Source organism: Ambystoma mexicanum, chromosome 8 (genome assembly GCF_040938575.1).
Source record: "Ambystoma mexicanum isolate Mex_15411 chromosome 8, UKY_AmexF1_1, whole genome shotgun sequence".
Lineage (NCBI taxonomy): Eukaryota > Metazoa > Chordata > Amphibia > Caudata > Ambystomatidae > Ambystoma > Ambystoma mexicanum.
In genome coordinates, this window is record NC_090929.1 from 868258369 (window position 1) to 868282916 (window position 24548).

Genomic DNA, 24548 nt, shown 5'->3' on the forward strand with positions numbered 1-24548 from the left:
CATAAATGTGGTGTGATACCTAGAATCTGTCGATAGTGCAATGGAGAAAAATGTGTTTTTTAGTCAACTACTGTGAAATTGTTTGCATCCACCAGAATACTGCAAAAACTGTCACAGGGTTGGGGACCAATAGATACTCTGCCTCAAAAATATTAATCAGAGGGAGTAAATTCTGTATAAAACACCACGCCCCTCCCTGTGTTTTCTTGATCAGATAGATAGCTGTGTTGCAAGGTGATGAAATCACCTGTATTATGCCTTGCTGCCATAGGGCATGCAGTCTCTTGTATATACCCTCATCTGCTTCTAAAAAAAGTGTGTACTGCTTTATTTCAATATCTGGTTCGATATGCCCAACAACCCCATGACCCGACCTCCGGTCGACAGTCTTGATGCACTCAACCTCTCTCAACATACCACTGGTCCAACTCACTCAGGTGGGCACACCCTTGATGTGATCTTCAGCAACTATGACCTCATTTCTATATCCAGCCCCAAACCACTTATCTAGACAGACCACTCAGCCATCCCTTTCTCTGTACACAGACCAGCCCCTCCTCCCACAGCTCCCCCAGCCCCCACTTTTGTTCATAAATGCTGGAACAAAGTCAGGTACTCCCTGACCTAGTTGAAGTCCTGCTACTCTGTCCCCCAGCAACGCTGTCCTGTAGTAGACCCTTAACCATTGAATCCTTTGACTTCTGGCTTAAAGAACCGCCAATTCCTCCCAACCCCTCATGCCCGCAGCCTCATGCAAAGGACTGTCCCCCAAATAGTTCATGCCCCACTTGAAGACATTAAAAAGAAACAAAATAACTCTCTTGAACGCAAATGGCGAGCATCTAAAACCAATCTCAGCAGATCCATGTTTGCCTCCACCACCGTAAATACAAATCCCAGCTCCGAAAGGCCAAAAAAGCTGATTACAATAAACACATTCTGAACTGTGGCAGCAGCAGCAAAGAACTCCACAAGATCATCTCCGAATTTGTGAAGCCCACTTGCACATCTGCCCAACTGCCCAAACCACTCCCACACAAACACTCTGCAACTCCCTCTTGCTATATTTCTACAACACTGCCATTGACAGGATGGCAACCCTTAACACCATATTTTTTTACCCTCACCCCCTGCCATATATCTACCCCTCCTGATCCTGTTGCCCCGACGCCCACTATGCCAACCTTCAACTCCTTGCAACCAATCTCAAGAGACATATTCCTAGACCTACTACACAGCAACAGACCCTCCAGATCCCCCCTGGGTTCCTGCCACGCCTCTCTTCTGAAAGAAATAGTCTCCTCTACTTGCGCAGGAGAGCATGCAAGATCCATATTAAACTACTCCCTCACCTCAGACACCTTTCCAGAAGCCTTTAAAATAACGCATGGCAAACTGCTTCTAAAAAAGCCATCCCTCGACCCCATTAACCCTAAGAATTACAGGCCGATCTCCAACATCAGATTTCTTTCGAAACTCATTGACTGGACTGCGTACTCCCAGCTCAACTGCTTAGTAGAATCCAGCAAACTTCTCAAGCCCACACAATCGGGCTTCAGACCGCGCCATGGAACAGAAACCACTCTGATCTCAATCTGTGATGATCTCAATGTTGCGGCAGACTTTGAGGGTTGCATAGCACTGATTCTCCTTGATCTGTCAGCAACCTTTGACACTGTTAACCGTTCAATCCTCCTTGACTGCCTCCACACCCTGGGAATCCGTGGCTCGGCACTCAAATGGATTGCTTCCTTCCTCAGCAAAAGGAAACAAATCAACTTACTCTCCCCTTTGGTCTCAACTGCTCGTACTGTAAACACTGGAGTACCCCAAGACGCCTGCCTCTCTGCTCTCTTTTTCAACCTCTATCTGACCACTCTACCAGGAATCATCCATGCACGCAACCTCTCCTGTTACAACTACACCAAAGATACCCAAATTATCCAGAGAATTCCCAAAACAAGCACCAACCCATGTACCGACCTTGATACATGTCTCACTGATATGGACTGATGGATGACAAGTAACCACCTCCTTTTGAACCCTGATAAAATGGAAATCATGGTGTGCGGCAATACTGCTCTTCCCCCGCCACTGCTCCTTTTGCCCCCCTCCCTTAGCCCGCCCCTTCTTCCAAAATAGTCAAAAACATTGGCGGTACTATGGACTCAGGCCTAACCCTCTCCCGTCAGATCAATATTGTATTAAAATCCTACCACTGCCACCTCAAACTCCTTAGATGCATTTTTCCTTACCTCACCTATCCCAACAGACTCACTGATGGTATGTCTATTTTGTCGAGACTGGACTATGCCAACTCCTTATACCTAGAGAACTGGCATACCAACATAACAAACTCCAAAGAGCCCAAAACGCTGCTGCCAAACTCACTTGCTCCTTGTCGGACAAAGGGCCACCTTCAAAACCCTATGCCTTACCCACCAAGCAGTGTACAAGACCAGACCAACGTACCTACAAGAGAAGATAAAACCCTACCTCCCATCATGCTCCCTAATATCAAGCACTGGCCTCTTACTAGTGATTCCAACCTCCAATTCTGCCAAGATTGGATGATCTGCCTTCTCAACCTTGGCCCCAACTCTGTGGAACTCACTCCGCCCACACATTCAATACACCCATGACTACATGGCCTTCCGCAAAGCTCTAAAAACCTGTCTCTTTCCATAATGCCGATTAAGACCATATAAGGCCACTGAGACCTTGCAACCTGCAGACAAATGTTCAAGGAGATACCAAGCAATGACACCTATGAAAGTGACTATTAAGTCACTAATAAGGTCACTCTGAACGCAGAAGTCGCAAAACGTGTAAATGAAATCTGGCACAAAGGGCTCATCAGAATAAAACCTCCACTCCAGACACTCACCTCTCCTATCACTATGCTCACTCTCTACTCTACATCTACACACAATAAAGTGCAGCTACCGCCCTCAATAAATTTTGGCCTAGCTGCTCACATATGAACAATGCTCCATGAACACCTCAACATCCTGCTAATAGCGGCTATACCCCATGAAAAATCAGCCTAACTGCACACATAAGCGTCCTACGCAGGTTTTACAGAGCCAGAATCCAGTCTCAGAGACCAACCTCCAGACTGCACACATTCAACTGATCTCAATACCACCACACCTAATGCTAGGATGCAGCTATCATCAGGCAATCGGGCAATTGCATCTGCTGCGCACATAATGAGTGCACCCAAGTACCCAATGATACCCTATTTCTCTCAACTGACCTGGCCTTCGGTCCCTGAGGGCATTCAACCAACAAGTGCTTTGAGGTCATTGCAATGATATATAGAGCACTATATACATGCCAAATAACACAACATAACAGGTCCCCATTAGCCTCAAAGGGGGTGACTCCACCCTGGGAAGAAGGGATGAATACCCTTGATTCATCACAGGAGGTATTATCTAAACGTTGCATTGGTGGAAGTGTGATTATGACAAGGGCACACCATGTCCTAGGGCAAAAAATATGCACTTTCAATGGATTGTTACAAAAGGGCAAACTGCTACGAGCAGGACAAACACAGTTGTGGTGTAAACATGTATTGAAAATATATATTTTTTCCACTAGGGTAATTTTTGCTGTATTGCTAATTGGTGTAAAATGTCTGTATTACCGCCCCTGGGGTCTTCAATACAATCAAAAGAGCATTAGCTAAAACTAAAAGACTGAAATACACTTTTGCCCATTTTTAATTGTCACTTCCATTTTGGCACCAAAAGAAGAGTACCCTATGCCATTGGCAAGCGTTTACATGACGTGTGTACTTAAAAGGGGTCATTAATGGACTGTCCTTGTTTTATTTTGTACAAAGATCCTTGCTAGTTATACCTGTCTATCGTTCTCTTTCAGCCCTCAGACAAATCTGCATTTCTGTTCTCCCTGGGATGCCAATTAGGATATTCTCTGTGGATCATTATGAGAAGGTTAAATGGCATAAAGTATGCTTCAAAGTAGTCGCTGCTTCACTAAAATCCATCTAAAAAGCAGTATAAACCTGGTGATTCAGGCAAATGTAGGCCACGGTGCTCCACGGGAAAGAAAACACGCTAAGGAGGTAGTTTAAAAAGCTCACAGAATTAAATTAAATACGTTTGCCAGGGAATATTAATAATCTCTGCCTAAAATTATGGAAGCTTTGTGTATTTTGTTAGTTGTAACTGTGTTACAATGCTTTTCATGCCTACCTTTCTTAAACTATCATATATGAAAGTGTGCTGTTATAAATGTTTAACGCTGCTACATCTAAACAATTTGTATTTCATTTTATCAAAACAAAACATTGGGTACTATTCAAACAGTCTGTTACAACAGTAATGAACTGTCATTTGTAAATGTAGGCCACTTTTCAATTTTGCCCAACACAATTATATGCCGCATTCTGACCCTGGGTGCAGAACACATACACCACACATTGCTGTTCGCTAGTGTTCACAAACAAGCATTTCTGCCCTGGGCATGTATGCATTGTTTGACACTGATGCACAAAAGGAAGGCCATCCTGTAGCAGTGTGATTGGGGTGCAGATCTGTCTACCCATAAGGTACAGATCGAGCTAGGTGGTGATAGCATTACTTTCGAAAGAGTTTTTACAAACAAGTGCCAGTCAATGTAAAGTCAAGCAATAACATCACAAAGAAGCCTAATTTTACCACACGTGTACACGTCCAAGCCATCTCCACACTTCTCAAAAAACAGGATTCAAATAGACACCATGAAAACAGGCTTTTCCACCTTGACCACAATTCAACGATTTCAGAAATGTTCTCCGTTGGTGAAATAATTTCACAGATGGGACTTTGTAACATTGCAATATTACTCAATGCACTGAATTTCCAACACCTGATAAGTATGTAATGCTGTTAGCTAACTAGCTATCGCTACCCACCTTAATGTGCAGATTAAAAAGTTACAAACACATTTTAAGAAATCATATTGGACATATAGAGATGGAGCGCGTAATACAGGTGCATGGATAAATGTTACCAATGGCCAGTGACCATGGCTACAGCCATGGCCAGTCTCCAAAATCCATGGGGCATGCCCCAATAAGTATGTCAGAGTAGACATTATCCTTGCTGAGGGCCAGGCCCACTGCCCAGGCACCAAAGTAATATCACTATTTTGCGCACTTAGATTCTGACACTTTCGAAAAAAGTAAGACACGGGACAGATTTGCAAAAGCATGCTTTCACATCCTTGCTGATGCTCCTCACATAAGTTTGTTGCAATCCTGTCCAGCATGAACAGCATTTGTTTTCCTCCTTTTCAAACCTAGGGCTTTGGCCATGCTACATGCATCAATAATCAAATCACAATACACATTTGTCGTTGTTCAGTGACAGGCCCACTGCCCAGGCACCAATGTTATATCACAATTTTTTGTACTACATTTTGAAATTTTGGGAACAATAAAACACAGGACATATTTGCAGAACCATACTTTAAGGTCCATGCTGATGCTCCTCGCAAAGGTTTGCTGCAACCCCGTCCAGCACTTCCGGCTGTAGCCACAAGCAGATTTTTCTTTCCCATTCAAACCTATACCGATTTAAAGAAACACATTATCAGATAGCCAGTCCCTGGTAGCCATACCCAAGTTGACTGTCCCTTGTTACCATGGCCACAACCTATAAATCAGTCAAAGCTAGAGTATGACTCTTCAAAAAAATAAAACATATTAGAAACCATGCTTTCGGGTACTTACCAGTGCTCCTCACACAAGTTAGCTACAAATCCGTCCATGTTTTATTTTTTTTAAAGTGTCAAAATATACATACAAAAAATAGTCATATAACCTAGTCCCCACTTTCCATTAAAACTTTGCACAAACATTCAAAGTTCGGCCTGTAATTGTTTTGCAAACATTTGTGCAGACTTGTCAAATGGCACCAAAGTTAAAAGCCATCTAAAAATGTTGAGACCCCCTTTAATTTTATCGCCTCTTGACAAAATCCAACCAAACTTTGCAAACATGTTAAAAGTTGGGTATAAAATGTTTCTGCAAACTTGTGCACAGGTCTGTCAACAGCACCAAAGGTATACGCCTTTCAAACATGTTGGGACCCCCTCTATTCTTTCCTCCTCTTAATGAAACAGCACTAAACTTTGCAGAACCATTTGGGGTTGGGTCTAAAATGATATTTATTTCCAAATGTCATTCAGTTTCATTGAGTGGTGCCAAAGTTATAAGCCATTCAAAAACTGCTTTTCACTGACCCTTTAAAACAGAAATATGCAAGGATGTCCCCACACTTTTGTCAAGTTTGTGAGCATCCTAGCAATGTTCCCAAAAATCTGAGATGTTTGCCGATTTCAGAGAAGAAAAAAAAGATGTTTGGCTTTATTTGGCCATATTCCACCCCATCCTCATCACCCTCACCTCCCCAGAGATTGTTTAATTACTTTGACAAGTGTAATGTGTGTTTTTAATATGTTTTTAAATATGTTGTGTTCTTTAATATGTTTTTTTAATATATTTTTACTGCAATGTCCAAGGATCGCAGGCGCAGATCGCGATTCTAACATGTCGCCCGTTTCAAATGTTTTCACACACCTCATGTTTTTACCTGGCCAATCAGTGGGCGCGTCTGATGTCTGTGAATGTTGTGGGGCTCCCTGATCAGTTCAGAAGTGTCCGTGGACACCAAATCAGTAAGTGAGTCCAGGGACTGGATGTACATATTACACATTTTGAAAAGTGTGAGGGGTGTCAGATATTTAGAAACACCCACCATGTTGGATCTGGTGGACTGTGTCCGTCGTCCGCAGATATCGCGATATGGGAAAGTCTGGAAAACACATTTGGGGTTATTTGGTGATGGAAAGAGGGATGGCGAATAGTGGGGAGTGGAAAAAGATGATATGGGGCTATTTATGTAAGTTGAAAAGGTTGGGCAGGTGTCGTAGTGGTCCGCGGACACTGCAGTAGTTCACAGACAGCGCCATTAGAGGACAGCTTGGAAAAGACATTTGTGGTCATTTGATGGCTGAAAGAGGGTGTTGAAATTGCAGGGAAGTGGAATGAATGTAATGTGGAGCTGTATTTATAGTTGAACAAAGGGTTTGGAAATGCTGCCGAGCCTGCGGTCAATTTCGGTGTGCGTAGACATAATTTCGATTGCAGGGCATCAGGGTGAGTTTTATTAATTGACGGTGTATGGTGCGTACTTGTTATACAGTTAATTGTATTGTGGTGGTTGAGGGCAGTGGCCAGATTCTGGGGGCATGGCCAAAGGCCATGGCCCCAAGAATATGTGCACTGGGCACAACCACCCCAGTCGTAATATGTGTAATTATAGGTCATGAAGTAGGAGTGCAAAGTATTTGTAATATGCAGGAATTATGTATTTGAACTTTATATGGTACTTATGAGGATAGTGCTCATAGAATAAGTATTAGATTATAATTACTGTGGTTACTTACTTTATAGCGGTATGACGCTGGAATCTCTGGTTTATTTTCTGTGGAAAAATTAACTGTGTAAATTGTTAAGCAGGATAGTTTAAAAGCTGTCAGTGTATACAATTTTACATATACATTTTCTGACCCTCATAAACAGTACATTTTAAGTACTATGTTTGGTACAACATTAGTGTATGACACACTGCTATTGTTTTGACATTAAATAATCATTGGGTCATTGGGAAAAAAAATCTGTGCTCTATTAAAAAAACCTGATTACAGTTATTTGAGTGGAAGGGTGAGACTATGTTTGCTTAAAGTATGTTGTGATTAATGGAATTCTTGAACTAGTTCGATACCTGTTGGTGTATTCTAACTACATTAGAGGTTAGAAGATGTTTTTTATCATATAGGAATTGAGATGGCGTATTTGAAGTGTTTCAGAATGAAGGGTGTTTTTCAAGTAGTGAAATACCTGTTGGCATATTGTAGCTAGATTCTAAAAGTACTATTGCAGTACTATGGTTGTATTTAAATACATGCTGGCATATTTTAAATGTTAATTGTGCTGTAGTTTAGTGACTAAATTTGGGTTGAAGAAATATTAAGTAGGCATTTGTTAAAAATGCTGGTAACCTATGTTTTGGAGTAACGGAGGTATTGTTACGTTAAAGCCAACCACTTCTTTTTTTTACATATGCTGTTTAGTTCCCTGAAGTGGTTGTGGCACCAGTGTGGTATACTATACCTACTGTTGTGAAGGTTTTCTTTCCAAGAAATACTGGGCTGTGTGTGAAGCCTTTAAGCTAACAGTTATGTTTGGTAACATATGCATTGTCCCTTTGAAGCCTTTGTATAACATATTGGCTATGTGAGTTTATTTGTATTGTGGAATGATTGTCTGAATTGCTAAAAGGGCATAACATGCCATGATTTGCATTCTTCTGAAGCTGCTGAAATGCAAGGGATTTAGAATTTGGTATGGATAAATTAACAAATCGCTCATTAGGGATGTGCTCTTGTGATTCTGCTTTCTCTCTCTCTCTCACTCTCTCTTGCTGATTTCCTCATTCTGCTGCACTAACTGGTTACCTGGCCACCATCTAAACCTTATGTGGACCAGGTACCCTCATGACCAGTAGACCTATGCACTGTCTCCGGCCCAACACACACTATGGAATGTATCTGCAACCCCAGGGTGCCATTCCTATTTGCACTTAGTTAGAGCCAGCCATACCAGCATCAATTACTGGAGGTTGCTTATTGCGGTCTCCCCTTCCGTCCCCTGGCACTTCTGCTCTCGTTTCCCCTTGCACTTGCATGACATGAATGACACAAGGCCTAGTAAGATTATTTGTTCTGTTTTCCTTGTTTTTTCCTTCGTTGTCTTGTTGCGCCTGGAAACACCTGTGTACAGGTGCATTATAAACAACTTATATTATATCATTGTTGTTTCGTTCCCTGGCCCTCAACCCTTTTTTGGTCTTGTGGTGATGGGCACACTTTTTTTTGGCTGTAGGCGCTTCACAAATAATAAAGAAATAAATTAATAAAGTAAATGAAGTCTGGACCGACTGGAAAGTAGGCACTATAATAAGTGGCTGCAGATTGCAATAGACCAAACGTTTATGTGCCACAGTGTTAGCCAATATTGAAAGAATGGGTAAAGGAATTTGTATTGCCAATGTGCATTATGAACATGCACCTCTGGCCTTTGTACATTTGCATCTTACTGTGGAGCGCAATGAGGGGCGCGTGCATAAATGCAGAAATTGATATGATTGCGGGAATAGATGTACACAGAAGCTAGTAAGCCTGTACTCCACTTTTCATGTCTCTACACTTTTACGTGATCACTGTATGTGTCTTTTCATCACTATTATCCCTTCAGTTTCCAGCAATTATGCCGGACAAACTCAAATGACTTTGTGGTTGCATTAAGGATGACATCCAAGTCCCTTGCATTACCCACAAGGCTGTCTGTGGCATGGGAAAACAGTACCTGCAGCTACTTCTGACAAGTCTCTGCTGGGGAAATGCTTCTCATAGCAGAGAGCAGGGGGCAGATGACTATTGACGTATTGGGAAATCCGTGCCTGTGTGGACCTCGCCTGAGGTTATCTTTGAAAGAAAATGTAAATGTATTGGGAACAGGCACGTCAATACCTGAAAATGGAAGTAAATATTGTGATATGAGTTTTACTTGAAATATTTAGTTGTTTTTCAGTACACTGATTTCCAGTAATACTGTTCATTTTTGTGGCATGTGTTTACAAAAGAAAACGGACTCGGCCACGCTGTGAACGCTACATGAAGGGTCTCATTGTTATGTGTCTTTGAATAACCTGCACTAAGAATTTGAAGGACTAAATGTTTCAAAAATCCACAAAGAAATTATAAGATTCTCTAATTTGAAAGCTGACATGGGAAAGAAAAGTTCCTATTTTAGAAAACTGTGCTTTGAAGTGGTTGGTCCTCTGCTATATCGGAAGAATGTATTTGCAAAATGCAATGTAAGCAAGATTTTAAATAATATTTATTGAAGTATGGATTGAAAGTGTGCTGTGTGCCATGTGATGATCAATTTGATGGATGAATGTTCAATTTGACGCAAAGAAAAGACATTGGGCCTCATTACGACCCTGGCGGAATTCGCGGTGCTAAATGCACCGCGGAGCATGGCGGAAAGCCGCCGATAGCTCCATGGGGGTTGGCGGATTTACCACCCCATGCCGACCTTGGCGGAGCGGTAAATCCCCAATCCCCATTTTACCCTTCCCCATTCCCATTCTTGCCCCATAGGGTATAATGGGAGTGGGGAAGGAGTTAATTACGCCGCCGTAAAGTACGGCGGCGTAATTAACAACGAGGTCCCTTAGCGCCATGGTTTTCTCCGCCCGGTAAAACCAGGCGGAGAAAACCTCCATGGCGCTAAGGGAACTCGTAGTAGGGCGGACGGGTCCGCCGCGATTACCGCTGGCGGTATCCCACTCCGCCAGGGTCGTAATGAGGGCCATTGTACGTGTTAATTGGAACTTAAATGTATAGACAAAATAAGAATGTAATGTGTATATTTAACTATACAGTTGTCCCTGGAATATGTTTTTGCATTCTCAATTTTACATAGTTATATAATCCCGATATGCACGTGTCATGGGTAAAGGGTACCGGCTGACGGCTTCTTCAACGGCATTTCAACAATAATTATCAACAATGGATATGTGATAACAATCATCTGGGATGATCGCCAGACAACAATCTGTCCTTTCACGGTTGCAGTAACAAGGAGCATCATGGGAGCATATAGGTTCTAGAAACGTGCAGATGTGAAAGTGTTGCATTTATTTCAATTTCAAAACACTAGTTTATCCTCTATAATGGTGCGCCAATTGCATAGATTACTTGTCGGTCATGGAAGATAATTGTTGGTGAGGAACACAAAGACTTGTATTATTCGATTGATGATGGGATTTGGCATCAGAAGAGCCACCATTATCAGTTTCACTAAAAATGAGAATGATGTGAAGTTCAGTAGCTATGGAATGTGTTCAAAAATGTTACACAGTTTTCATGGACTTAATTGAATGTTTTCATCATTGTGTCAAAATGAAAAGTGCCTGTTGCGGTCCCGACTATTGCTGTTTTCTTCAAAATAAAATGTTTCTGTCGTTTTTGTAAAAAGAAACAAAGGTGTTGCCTGTGTTGTTGATGTGTGTGTTTAAGTTCCTTGTTCTGCGTTAGATAACTTCATGATGTTGGTGATGACAGGGTACGTTTGGCTATGCTGCCCACTAACATCATTGAAATAGGTGGTGCGCATTCTGAGCATATAGTGATATTAGCGTTAGGGGCAGACAAACGTAGTCAGTGCTGCGAGGGCCTTTGAAGTTAGGGTGATAGAATCGTGTTGAGTCTATCTACTTTTTTGAGAAATGTAAAGTAGATGGAGTTTATAAGATTATTTTTTTTATTATATCTTTTTAACCATGAAAGGTGGTTCCAAAAGGAACCTTTTTGTTGTTGTTTTTTTTTAATTTATTTTTTGCAGGAGAGGTCAGATTATATGGTGGGCATGGAAATGAGGGAAGGGGCACCAACCACAAATATGGAGAGGCAGGTGGACAGGGGAAGATGTTGCATGTATTTTGCATCTAAGGTAGGGGCAGTCTTTCTCATGCTCTTTGATTACAGCTTCAAAAGCAGTTTGAAATTGCTCCCCCCACCAGAGTAGTGTGTTGCAGTATATACAGAGGACTGTTGTCTTCGAAAGATATGGATCAACAGCCACTTTTATCACTTGCAAGGTAGCTTGTGGTATTTTGTGCCCCACTGAAGTAGGATCTGTGGTTACAGTATTGGTTGAGTAAGGTGAGGTGGAGGAAGATAGCCTACTACTTCCTAAGAAAGGGACAACCGTTCTGAGAGCATTGCGGTGGTTGTATTGTGTGTGGTGGCACATAGAGGTGGTCCCATAGAGTACTGTCCAGGTAGTCTGCGACTGAGTAAAACATTGCACTCAGTGGATTTCACTTCGGTAGCTTTAGCCCTTGGTACATTCTGAAAAGTGGTAAACAACTGCCACACCCATGATTTTCTCTGGGTGCTAGAGGGAGGCACTTCCTGTACCTCATCTTCTTGGTCCTCTTCATTACTTTGTTGTGCAGGTCCTCCAGCTGGTGGTGGTGGAGGTGGCTGTTGGGCAGGAGGGATGGTAATAGGTGATGCCATTTTTTAAGATAAATAGCAGTTTTGCTAATATTCTTCAAAGTATGTGCTCTGTGCTAGATTGTCAATGGATAATGAGTAAAAATAGATGTAGGAGCTGTGCAAGGGTACATTTTGAGCTTGACGTTTCCTAGAACAGCAGACAATGCAGTTCCGAACTGTCTGTGAAGCACAGACCTGATCACGAAGTGTGGATGCTTTTTCAAACATGTCATCATGCCACACGCAAGCATGTGGTCATGGGACACTGTTCGGAAAGTGTGCAATGATGTCAGATGGTCGTGGACATAAACGAACACAAAAACACTGGTCAATAAGTTTGCTATATTGAGGTTTTTTCCCCAGTGCTAAGTTCACTTGCACCATGCAAAGTTTCTGTAAAATTGCCCTAAGACGGAAAGAAGGGGTTGTATTGCTCATTTATATCAACAGGTGGTGTTGATGGTGTAAGAACAGAATTTTAAAAGGCTTATTGTATTTGATATTATTTTATATTATTTTGTCAGAAGAGCTCGGTACAGGGTCGGGTAGACAATGTTTGAGCTGGTAGTTTTTAACAGTAGGGTACTACAGTAAATTGCTGTCTGTGCATCCCTTGGGATTAGTCCTTGTTCAGGTGGTGTTGAAAAAGCCACGTTTTGAGAGATTTTTGTAATTGATGAATTGTGGGGGCATTCTGAGCAGATACCAAGATAGTGTTCCACAGGGTAGGTGCGTCCAAAAGAGGAGGATTATTTGTGCTTCATTTCTTTGCGAATGAGTTGTGGTTCGAGCTGGATTGTCAATTTGCTGCATAATGGGATGTGAATCCAGATAGGTGTAGCTTGCCTGCCATGTATGCTGTTGTGCTACTCCTGACTGCTCTGTAGATGATGCATGTAGTCTTGTACAGTATCCTAGCTTTGAAAGGAAGCCAATGTAGATCACTCAGGATGGGGCATATTTGGTTGATTAGCTATGCACCCGTAATAAGCCCTGTTGCAGCATGATGGACTGATTTTAGGGAAGCCAAATGAATGGTTGGGGGTGCTAACATGATGGCATTGACCCTATCGATGTTCGAGATCACAGGTGCCTTCACTACAGTCCAAAAGCCCTGCAGAAGGATGAAGGGTTGAATTTGCAAAGAGGTCAGATTTGGATTAAAGCCATTTCAGCCTTCTTAGCTATCTATTTCTGGAAGTAAAAGCTGCGGTAAATGATGAGCATAAGGATTTAGATCAATCCGAGAGCTGCGGATCAAATCCTTCTAGGCACGTATCATTGAGCTATTGTTGAAAAGTCGTTGTTTTGCTGGAGTACAGGTGAGGACACATAAAGTTGGTGGTAGGCAGTCAACATCCAGGACTGAAAGATGGCTAAGTAATCGCTCAGATGAATGATGTCATGTGGGCTTTTTACTCTCATCTTCTTGTCTAGTAATGCATGGTGCTATTCCTTTCCTTTTCCTATAAGGCAGTGTCTAGGTGCAGTGCATTTCATATTTTATAATTTTCAAACTGACACAATATTTTAAGCTGTACCAAGCAAAGTATAAGTATTATGTTCATAAGGTGCACCTTTCCAAAATGTGATACCCGGCATCTTGCTGAAAAACCTCAACAAACTTATTGCACAACTCAACTCGCTCCACGGTGGGACGACATCTAAAAATGACCCTGATTCATGTACAAAATGTATAGATAAGAAACATATTGCATTATCTTATGTTTGCCCCACAGAACAAAGGACAATGTGAATTGCACATTACAATATTCTAGTTGTTACAGAAGGACTCTTGCAAGGTATGAATATGCACCTTTCTGATGGGTGACAACTGTCTACCTGGCATGTTATATTATGATATGATATAGTTTGTTGTGTTATGGTATGTTACTAGGATCTACACCACACTCTGCTGCCACTGGCATGGTTCCATGAGCTCTGACTTATCTGAAAAAAAGGGTGTGAGGTAGGTTAAGGAGAGTCGTGGAGGGATCGAAGACGCCTTTATGTTATGATAGCATTATGTTTTTTGAAAAATAGTTGAAAACATTCAACTAATCTTAAAAATTATAAATGTCTACATCATAGTAAATAAACTGTGGCTGGGACTCACAACTAGGTCCCATTGTTGTGAAGGGAAGCACTTGTCCACAAGTCCCTTGCTAAGAAGCTCAGTGTTATAACTTCATTAATACTGGAATGAAACACACACCCCATTCCTATGCAAACTATTACACTGCAGTGTTTCATTAGATTAGAATTCAATTTTGAAGACATAGCAGCCATGTACAGAATAGCTGAATTTGAGTAGAAAATCAGCAACACAGGACATTTTTACACTTTGCTGATGATTTGATTTCTAAAGAAACTTTCAATTCTAAAGCCATAGCAAATATGTCCTGAATAGGTGAAATTCTTCTCATTCTCACCAATGCAGGACATGTTTGCCATGCTTTTAGAATGCACTTCTAAAGAAAGACTGCTCTTTTACAGCTTTAATACGATGGTGTGTCTGTAGAATTGGATTCTAAAGACATAGCAGTCTTATGAAAGTTATACCACTACAGTGTGTCTTTAAAATGTGATTTGTTGATGCCAGTAAACAGGCAGGAGTCCACCCTAGCTGATGAGTGCTTACAGCCATGCTGGCGGGGGCTGGCATTTGATTTTTGCCACCAGGATATTGAAGTCTTCACATTTAAAATTTAAAAAAAAACATAGGTTTTGTGCACATATAGTTGCTCATTCCCCATTGTGAAATTAATTGTAATGTGTTTCATTTTATTTTTTTCAGTGTAGGCACAGTACTAGCAAAGATTTAGTTTGAAAATATTGTGTTCAAACTTGAACCTGAAGTAATGATCATGGTTGGAAATCTCTCTCTTTCAAATGCTACAAGTATTAATTTCACATCAATGGACTTCCAATCTTGTTTTCAGTGTTGTTGAGTTGTTGATGTTAGTGCATTGTAACAATCAGTGGGTTTGACTTGAAAGTCTGTTTTATGACATTGCAGCATTGCAATTTCTATTTACATGGGATGGGTTTCAAACACATGAACAAAGTATTCAAGCATCAGGTGTTAAATTTGAGCAGTGCCATTCATATGGTGGGAAGAGAGATGTTTACCGGAACCACAACATCTTAAGTTGTTAATACTGTCAATATGTACAGCCCCTGCTTGATATACAAATTAATTCACCAATCAGCCATGATTCTCTTATGAACTGCTATCTGTGACTCACTTCTTTCTGCTCACTACTCTACGTAATCTTCTCTCTTGGTTATTCCTGACTTGTCAGCACCTTTTGGCACTGCTGATCAATGATCCCATTCCCATTTCACCAAATCCTCATATTCCATCTCATGGACTGATCAAACATCATCTGTCCTTCCTCTTTATTTTGGTGTTTCCCAGGGTTCAGTCTTAGGTCCACTTCTATTCTCTCTTTATACTATTCCCCTTGCTTGTATTATTTCATCATTTGGTCTTTCTCACCCTTTTTATGTGGATGATACGCAACTCTTTCTCTTTTTCCCCTCCTTTTTCCTCCTTCTATTGATGTAGCTCTTATCTCCTGCCTTCTCGCTTTGCAGTCTTGGATTGAAGATCATTATCTCATCTAAACTCATCCAAGACTGAAGCTATTTACTTTACTGCCACGCCTGTACCTGCTCCTTTGTTTCTTCCTTCCATTTTATTCCTTCCAGCTTCTCTTAATATTTCTGCATCTGCCTGGAACCACATCAGTATTCTTGACTCTCTGCTTACATTTTCTTCTCATATCTCTGTCCTTGCCCACTCTTGCCATGTCCAACTTGTTAACATTCAGAAGGTTCAGCCCATTCTTTCATTTAATGCTACAAACATTTGTTGTTTCCTCTCTTTTCTCTCTTTTATTTTACTGCACTTCTTTGCTTCCTGCTTTTCTTGCTTTGCCACTCTTCACTCCATCTATAATTCGTCTATGCCCCTTCTTGTTTCTTTATCCTTATGCAACTCTATTTCTCCTGCAATTGCTTGACTCCAATGACTCCTTTTTGAATCGTGTTTCCACTTTAACTTCCTCAGTCTTGTTCTCAAATATCTTGATGCCTTTGCCCCTCTTATCTTTTCTCTTTGGTTTCTTTCTTCTTTCTGCCTTATGTTGGTGATGAGGTGGTCCAATCCCACGCACCTCCACCATTCCCACAGTGAATAATATCATGTGTAAGCCAAAGGGGGAGAGGCCCCTGGCCCCTCAACACCTTGCCTTATGATGTAACATAGAAATGTGCCTGCATAACATAGTCCACAGACCCGCCGATAGACACCATTTCGAATTAGAACAAAAGCCATTTTTAACTAGGGTCAAAAATCACCCCTCTGCAAAACACAGCTCTTGCCATCCCCAGCACCTCGTACAGAGAGCCCAAGCCCCACGCCTCCCTTCCCCACCGCCATAGCCCATAGCCCCGCCGATAGACACTATTTCATATTAGAACAAACACCATCTTTTGCTAGGCCCAAAAATCATCCGTCTGCAAAACACAGCTGTCCCCATCCCCAGCACCTCACACACATGAGCCCAAGCCCCACTGCATCCCTTCCCCACCAGCTCTACATGAGCTTTCTTCCGATGGATGTCCTATCATTTTATTGTTGCAACTGCATAACATCACTTCCCCAGAATGTGCTTGCCGCAGAGTGTGAGATTGAAGCAAGCCTCAGCACAAGTGCCCATCCATCTCCACAAAACTGAATATGCCCTTTCAACCCCCACCACACCAGATCAAGGACCACTATCCCACAAACCCTCTACTCTCTTTCATGCTGATACCCATCTGACCTCCTCATAATGACCATTCCCGAACACACACCATAGACTTAATCCTGTATAGAAGTATATCCTTTCCTATTCAAAACATGTCTGTCAGGGAGACCACCAGGGGGTGCAGATGAGATGGAAGCTTAATCCGTCGTCTCCCTCTCCAGGCTAACACATGCAGAGATGATCTGCAGTTAAAAAGAGATAAATGTCCCTGTAGTGTAACGCTCGGCAGCAGGAACCACTAAAGCAATAGCTGGGGAAGTCTCAACTAAAATCGCAGGAGCATTGGGACCGAAAACTTCGCCATGAGATCCCACCCCAGGCCTGGCAGTTAACACTGAAATATGGCAGCCGCACGCCGGGCTACTGGCTGGTAAGAGACCGGCGTGTCTCAGCCTGGTCGAGCCTGCATGGTCGGCGATGGGCCTCCAGAACAGAGGCCTGATGGTGCCCACTAGCAAGAAGTGCCCGGTGGGGGCATTGAGGATATTGGATCGACCGCGGCTCACCACCCCTCCCCCAACCATCAGTGCTCGCAACGCGCACATGAAGTGTGATCCAGAGTGGGTGTCGATGTGGCCGGCCTCTGCTTGCTGAAGTGAGCGGGTGGAGAGCCGTGAGGTGTGCCCTTTCCCCCAGCCCACGGTGTGGCTAGCCGGAAGGCCTGAGTGAGAGTTTGGGGACCTGTGGATAATATTGACTGGTTTTGGTGCTCTTCCCTTGTTGTAGGGACGCACCTGCAGGGGTGGTTCCCCTCAAAGCCCCTCCCACCTCCCCACTCAGCCACAGACTGAGCCTCGCTCCATGGGGGTGTTGTGACTCGGGTGATTGCGCTCACGCCACCATCTCCCTTACTAATGGCGCAGCGCCCGAGTGACTAGCACACCTCCATCTAAGAGGAACTGTCGGACGAGCCCCTTGCAAACGCACCATGCATGAGTCCGTATACAGGACTCCTCAGAAGTCTGCTGATTGTTATTAGCCCCAGTAATGTTCACAGACACAAGCCCCACAACCTCATAGCTGCCACTTGTGAATGCTGTCTAGGGGCTGCGAATAATCTACCCTGCGTACCACAGCAGAGCATACAGTACTAGAGCCCACTACGGGGGCAGGAGTCCTTGAGAGTCACCAGCAGCATTCCCTTTCTCTACCTGCTAGCGCTGTAGAAGTCCTGAGGTCCCCCTAGCTCTGGGACACACAAGACAGTACAGGAAAGTGAACTGCCGCCAACTCAGTCTACTCCATTGTCAAAACAGCCTTTAAAGCACCGGCGCCTGCCCCCCTCGAAAGTGACAAATAACCCCCACGGCAGCAAGGAGATCTGTGCCAGGCTGGCACTGAGGGGTGCCCTGTGTGGCAGGGAGAGCTGGAGAAGCAGCCTGGGTACAAGTTAGGAGAGAGGGAGTTGGTAGCTGTGCTGGCTGACAGTTCCGCTGCAAAGAAGAGCCCTAAGAAAGTGATATCAAGAAGCCAGTCGGGGCCTCGTTTTTGGACTGCGGCAGATGCGAGGGGGGTGCAACCAGCCCCCCCTCAGAAGAAGTTCACGCAGCATCATCCTAAAGCTCTCCGGGCAAAGAGTCTGATCTTAACCCACCAGCAACAGCAGACCACCGGGCTTGTGGGGGAGAAAGGTGGACCCGCGCACCCTAGCAATATTACAGACGTTCTGCTGAGCAAGCATGGTCATGGGAACAGACGAAGTCGAGAGCTCCTCCGAGATTCCAGGTAATTACCTCGACAGCACAACTAAAGCAGACATACCGCTCCTCCTGGACGAGATTCGGTCGATCAAGACCAGCCTCATGTAGACTGTCTCTGACTTGCAGACTAAAATGGCTAAAGTTGAAGACCGACTGGACGCTGGTGAGAGTAATCAGAAATCTGGAGACATCACAACAATGCAGTATGAGGCCCGGCTCCAAGACTTGGAGAAGAAAGAACAGGACATTGAATCAAAGATCGATGATCTTGAAAAAACCATGAGCGACGGTCTAACATCCGACTCCTAGGCCTGGCGGAGGAGCAGGGGGAAACCCTGGGGAGCCTGGAAAGCAAGGTCAAAGCCCTAATTCTGTCCCTGTATGATGATGTAAACCCCCCTAAACTGGAATTTAACAGGGTACACTTTAGGGCGTCCATCTGACCTCCTCATACTGACCATTCCCGAACACCCACCATAGACTTAATCCTGTTTAGAAGTATATCCTTTCCTATTCAAAACATGTCTGTCAGGGCGACCACCAGGGGGCACAGGTGAGATGGAAGCCTAATGCGTTGTCTCCCTCGACAGGCTAAAACATGCTGAGAAGATCAGCAGGTAAAAAGAGATAAACGTCCCTGTAGTGTAACGCTCGGCACATGGAACCACTAGAGCAACAGCTGGGGAAGTCTCAACTAAAATCGCAGGAGCATTGGGTCCGAAAACTTTGCCACGAGATCCCACCCTGGGCCTGGCAGTTAACGCTGAAATATGGCGGCCGCACGTGGGGCTCCTGGCTGGTAAGAGACTGGCGTGTCTCAGCCTGGTCGAGCCTGTGTGGCCGGGGATGGACCTCCAGAGCTGAGGCCTGACAGTGCCCACTAGCAAGATGCTTCCCCATGGTGCGCCCGGTGAGGGCATTGAGGGTGCCGGATCGACCACGGCTCTCTGCACCTCCCCCAACCATCAGCTCTCCCAACGCGCACAAGAAGTGTGATCCAGGGTGGCCGTTGAGGTGGCTGGCCTCTGCTCTCCAAGGTAAATGGGTGGAGAGCCGTGAGGTGTGCCCTCCCCCAACCCCACAGGGTGGCTGGCCGGGAGGCCTGAGTGAGAGTTTCGGGCCCGCGGATAATATTGGCTGGTTTTGGTGCTCTTCCCGTGTTGTAGGGATGCACCTGCAGGGGTGGTTCCCCTCCTCCCTGCCCCCTCAGCCACGGACTGAACCTAGCTCCATAGGGGTATTGCGACTCGGGCGACTGCGCCCACGCCACCGTCTCCCTTACTAATGGTGCAGCGCCCGAGTGACTAGCACACCTCCATTGAAGAGGAACTGTCGGACGAGCCCCTGCAAACTGCAACCTGCACGAATCCGTATACAGGATGCCTCAGAAGTCTGCTGATTTTTGTAAGCTCCAGTAACATTCACAGACACGAGCCCCACAACCTCATAGCTGCCACTTGTGAATGTTGTTTAGGGGCTGCGAATAATCTACCCTGCGTACCACAGCAGAGCGTACAGTACTAGAGCCCACTACGGGGGCAGGAGTCCTTGAGAATCACCCGCAGCATTCCCTATATCTACCTGCTAGCGCTGTAGAAGTCCCAAGGTTCCCCTAGCTCTGGCAAACACAAGACATTACAGGAATGTGAAGAGTCGCAAACTCAGTCTATTCCATTGTCAAAACAGCCTTTAAAGAACCGGCGTCTGCCCCCTTGAAAGCGACAAATAACCCCCATGCCAGCAAGGAGATCTGTGCCAGGCTGGCACTGAGGGGTGCCCTGTGTGTCAGGGAGAGCCGGAGAAGCAGCCTGGGTACAAGTTAGGAGAGAGGGAGTTGGTGGCTGCCCTGGCTGACAGTTCCCCTGCAAAGAAGAGTGCTAAGAAAGTGATATCAGGAAGCCAGTCAGGGCCTCGCTTTTGGACTGGGGCAGATGCGAGGGGGGTGCAATAACCCCCCTCAGAAGAAGTTCACACGGCGTAGTCCTCCTAAAGCTCTCCTGCCATAGAGTCTGATCTTAACCCACCAGCGACAGCAGACCATCGGCCTCGTGGGGGAGAAAGCTGGACTTGCGCACCCTAGCAATATTACAGACGTTCTGCCAAGCAAGCATGGTCATGGAACCAGATGAAGTCCAGAGCTCCTCCAAGATTCTGGGTAATGAACTCGACAGCACAACTAAAGTGGACATACAGCTCCTACTGGGCGAGATCCGGTCGATCAAGTCCAGGCTCGCATAGACCGTCTCCGACTTGCAGACTAACATTTCTAGAGTTGAAGACCGACTGGACGCTGTCGAGACTAATCATCTGGAGACATCGTAATAATGCAGTATGGAGCCCGGCTCCTAGACTTGGAGCAGAAAGAACAGGACATTGAATCAAAGATCGATGATCTCGAAAACCGAGAGCTAAGGTTTTACAACCGCGTCCTAGGCCTGGCAGAGGAGCAGGGGGAAACCGCGGCGAGCCTGGAAAGCAAGGTCAAAGCCTTAATTCTGTCACTGTATGATGATGTAAACCCCCCATATCTGGAATTTGACAGGGTACACAGGGCGGGAGGCTCGCCGCGAGGACCTAGATCAGTTCTCATAAAAGGCCACTACTACGTGCATGACTGGACATCTTACTTAAAGCAAGAGAAAAGGAAACAATACAATTCAGGAGCTCTACAATTACGCTATACCAAGACCTTTTCAGCAATGACCCTAGCAAAAAGGAGAGGATGCCGCCCCCTCATGGTCTGGTTGCAAGAGAAAGGAGTGCGTTACCATTGGGGCCACTCATTTTCGTTGTCGTTTGAGTTCAGCGACGAGTAAGTCGGAATAACATCAATAGAAGAAGCAGAGCGTGCCCTGCTGCACCTTTGAGGTTATGGTGCTAGCTCGGACACTGACAACTGAAGAGGACCCAAGGGACTGTGACATGACCCAGCGCCAAAGCCTCTAAGAAGAGGCTGGGCGCAAATTAAGTGGAAATACAAACGTTTAAACACTCCATGAAAAATAAGAATTGTGCTCTTGAATCCTGAATTACCTTTTCATGCTTCTTTTGAGCACCCATTTAGGTTCTTGGTGCTTTGCACCAATTTGTTATTGCTTAGATGCATCAAGGAGGTACCAAATGTTGAGATGTTACTGCACACTGTTCTCTCCGCATGTTGTTTTGCTTGAATATTTGTATTCATAATTAATGCCTGGAGAGGGACATCATCAGAGTGGCCCTTCTTAGTTTAGGGCATCTCTTTTCTCTTGGACTAGGATGCGTTCAGTAGTATTTCTCAGGGATGGCAGGGAGGGAAAGGGGGAAGGGGGGGAAAGAACACTCAACCAAGCAAAATGATTTATCGGATCCACAACACTGATTCATGCACATATGCAGCACTGATAAAGCAGGAATTCCAATCTCTCGCGAGTGGAAAACGTCCTCCTCCGTGCACAACTCAGAGAGAAGGGGCCTCATCCATAATGTTAACTTGTTGGTATGGCAGGGTCTGATAGTATAGTCTTTGGATCCCTAAATGTGAAAGGCCTTAATTCGCCGCAAAAAAGATCAATGTTGGCACGACAGTTTAAACAGTCCAAACTAGATTTACTGTTTGTACAGGAGATGGAATACACCCAAGGGGAGGAGCGTAGGATTGTGGGTAAAGAGTTGGGAGACACAGTGGGGGCCTCTGGACCACGGAAGTGGGGTGGGGTTGGAATCCTGTATAGGAAATCCCTAGGGATTCAAATAGAGCATATACACAGGGATGCCCAAAGTAGATATGTGGGGCTTCAAGGGAGGTTCAGAACTCGCAAAATCACTCTCAGCTCATCTTACGCCCCCCACCAGGGCCAGTCAAGCTTTTTTGAACCTTTGTTTGACTTTTTGGAGGTCTGGTGGGCGGGTATGTTAGTTTGTGGGAGAGACTTCAATGTTGAGGCAGATCGGGAGCTGGACTGGAATCCGGGGAGGCAAGGCACCCACCCACCGAGTAGCCATCAAGGGGATAGATTCCTTAGCCAGTTGAAAGTACACCATCTAATTGACACATGGTGCACGGCTCACCCTGGGGAGAGAGCCTTCACTTTTCTCTCCCCCCCACACCAAACCTTCTTGAGAATAGACTACCTCTTGTTGGGAGCAGAGAGTGAGAGCAAAATCCTACAATCATCTATAGAAGTGGTGGCCTGGACTGATCACAAACTATGCACACTAGATCTTGACTTAGGCCCCACGCCTAGGCAGGAGAGATGATGGGTCTGCAATTACTTTTTGTGTAGAGACCCCGTGTTCAGGGAGATTCTCTGTGATGCCATCACAAGTTATTTTGAAATGAATGACATGGATGGGATGTCGCTGAACAAAGTATGGGAGGCGGGAAAGGCTACAATAAGGGGGATCCTGATTGCAGAGGGAGCAGCTAAGAAAAGATTTAGGCAGCATAGGGAGGAGAAGTTGAGATCTGACATTTCCCGCCCGGAACGAGACCTACGGGATCATCCAGCCCATATTGAGGATATGGTAAGTCAGATTAAAGGAGGGCTGAGGGGAGAATTAAGGGACATTTGGAATGGTAAAGCATTATCGCAACTTAAATACCTTAAACATAAATTCTTCGAGAAGGGGGATAAAGCAAACACAATGCTCAAAAATTGGCAGTGAAAGCAAAGAGCAGACAGGGTGGTGTACAAAATTAATGATGAGACTGTAGCTCCTATCAAGAATCCGCAGGAGATTGTGAATCGTTTCTCAAGGTTTTACTCGAACCGATACACAGCGGAGGGTGACAGTCCCCCCTCAGCAATTGAAGAATACATAGCTGCTCTCCCTCGCCCGACGATAACCCAAGAACACTTTGGTATGTTAAACGTCCCGATCACCACCCTAGAAGTGCAGGGAGCTATTTCTAACCTGAACGCGGGCTCAGCACCGAGGCAGGATTGGTACAAGCCGGCCTTATACAAGTCGAAAAGTAACATCCTCACCCCTTTTCTTACTAAGCTCTTTAATTCAATCTTGACGTCGGGTCAGGCCCCCAAATCTTTCACCGAATCAATAATCATTGTTATCCCTAAAGAGGGTAGGGATCCCCTGGAATGTGCATTGTATCGCCCGATTTCCCTTATCAACGTTAACGCTAAAATCTACTCCAGCATCTTGGCTGCTAGTCTGGCCCACGTCCTCCCCCAGCAAGTCCACTCCGATCAGGTAGGTTATGTAAGAGGAAGGCAGGGGGCAGACAACATCAGGAAAACTCTAGATCTCACGGCAAGTCTTCACCAAGACGGAGATAGCCCCCTCCTGCTGTCAGTTGATGCCAAAAAGGCGTAGAATGGCCTTTTCTGTGAGCAGTATTGAAGTGGGCGGGACTGGGAGTAGTATGGACCCAGGGAGTGAGGGCACTGTATCACACGGCCCAGGCCAAAGTCGCTATCAATGGCACCTCTTCAGATCCTTTCACCCTCTCGCGGGGTACAAGGCAGCGCTGTCCACTCTCCCCATTGATCTATGCCCTAGTCATTGAACCTTTCGCCCAAGCAATACAATCTAATCCCTTGATTCACTGCGTGACTCGGTGACAGAGGGAATATAAATTGGCCATGTTTGCCAATGTCATTCTGCTTTACCTCACCCAGCCATTAGAATCCGTCCCAGCCCTCTTCCAGGAATTACTGAAATACAGAGCCCTGTCTAAAAATTATAGCAGTACCCTTAAAAACAAATGTCGAGCTCCCAGCGTTATTAGAACCAAATTGGGACTTCCAGGTGCAGCCCCAATCTGTCAGATACCTGGGAGTAAACCTTACTGTGTCCCTCTCAGATCTTGTTGGGGCAAATTATGCCCCCCTATGAACAGCTATCCGGAATGATGTTAACAGGTGGTCCAAACTGCCCTTGT